This window comes from Drosophila mauritiana, unplaced genomic scaffold (genome assembly GCF_004382145.1).
Source record: "Drosophila mauritiana strain mau12 unplaced genomic scaffold, ASM438214v1 U_270, whole genome shotgun sequence".
NCBI lineage: Eukaryota > Metazoa > Arthropoda > Insecta > Diptera > Drosophilidae > Drosophila > Drosophila mauritiana.
The window spans coordinates 20,401-22,100 of record NW_022881407.1 but is presented as its reverse complement, the minus strand read 5'-3'; positions in this window follow the sequence as shown (position 1 = coordinate 22,100).

Sequence of the window (1,700 nt, the reverse complement as noted above, 5' to 3'; positions counted from 1 at the left end):
TTTTGTCACTGAGCAAACGAGCATACGGTTGCTGGCGTCGACGGTAGGAGGAGCCACCATCGGAGTTATGCCGATCGAGAGCGACAGCAGCGCGAGTGCCTTGAGCGGAAGTAGTGCCTCGAGGAAATCCAGACGAGGCAGGCGCAGAAGCCATCTGGCCTCTAAGAGCTCGGCGCCGACGCAGGCGAAATTGGTTGCCCTGGCATCGAATGGAGTGCCAGAACCCGTTGGTGTACTGAGGAGGCGTTTTCGTCGCTGGAGGACGCCGGGCGGCTACGGCAAACGCTGCCATCGACCCCCCCCACGCTGCTGCCACCGCTGTTGATCCTACTGCTGCCCCTGCTGCCGACCACACTGCTGCCTCCGCCGTTTCCACTGCTGCTAAAATTGTTGCCACCACTGCCACCGCCGCTACCGCTGCCGCCCGTGCTGGGCAAGCAGCCATGATGGCAGAGCTGTCGGCCACCCAGCGCATGGTGAGAAGCAGCTTCCGCAGCCTAGGAGAAGTGGACACGGAAGAGCTCTCGTATGCTATCAGCCGCTACGATGAGCTGGTGCTGGCGTTAATGCTCCGGTGTGGAGAACTGGAGACGCGGCTCGCTATGCCGCCACCGCCGCCGCCGTCGTCGAATCCGTTAAAGAATACGGCCGCCAATGCTCCCCAGATGCCACAGGTTGCCCATCGCTGCCCCGCGGACCACCAAGGTTCGCGAGACGTGGTCAGCGGTGGTGAAGTGCGACGACCCTGCGCTATCGGGGAAAGCTATAGCGGAAAAGGTGCGAACGATGGTTGCACCCTCCCTCGGAGTCAGAGTACATGAGGTACGTGAGCCGTCGAGGTGGTGGTGCGATCATTCGTACTCCTTCAGTTGGAGAGCTGCAGAAGGTGGTAGCATCAAAGAGGTTCGCTGAAGTTGGGCTAAATGTGGCACGGAATGCGGCCGAGAAGCCGAAGGTCGTCGTCTATGACGTCGACACAGCTATCGGCCCTGAGGAATTCATGCAGGAGCTGCATGGAAATAACTTCGACAGCGAAATGACTATGTCCCAATTTAAGAAGTCCGTGCACCTGGTGACCAAGGCGTGGTCGGTAACGACGGCGCACAGTAAATGTAACGCTAGAGGTAGACGACCGCGCGATGGCGAAGCTTGATGTAGGTCGTGTCTACATCAAGTGGTTCTCATTCCGATGCCGAGCACAGGTCCGCACATACGCCTGCCACAGATGCGTGGGTTTCGACCACAAGGTCAGCGAATGCCGGCAGAAGGACAATGTCTGCCGCCAGTGCGGGCAACAAGGCCACACCGCGCAAAGTGCCAAAACCCGGTGGACTGCCGGAACTGCCGTCACAGAGGGCAACCCTCGGGCATTACATGCTCTCGAACGTGTGCCCGATATACGGGGCGTTGCTGGCGAGGGTGCAAGCTAGACATTAATGTTTAGCTTCATCCAAGCGAACTGTGGCCGAGGCAGAGCTGCGACCATCGAGCTCGGAGTCCGACTCAGGAGATCGGAGTCTATGTTCGCGCTGGTGCAGGAGCCGTATCTCGGCGGGGACGGAATGGATGTGCTGCCTGAAGGAATGAAAACCGATCGGCGAGGGAAGGCAGCCATCCTAGTAGATCAACAGGAAGCCATCTGTATGCCAGTGGAGACCCTCACCACGGATTATGGCGTATGTCTGGTCGTTAAAGGGAGC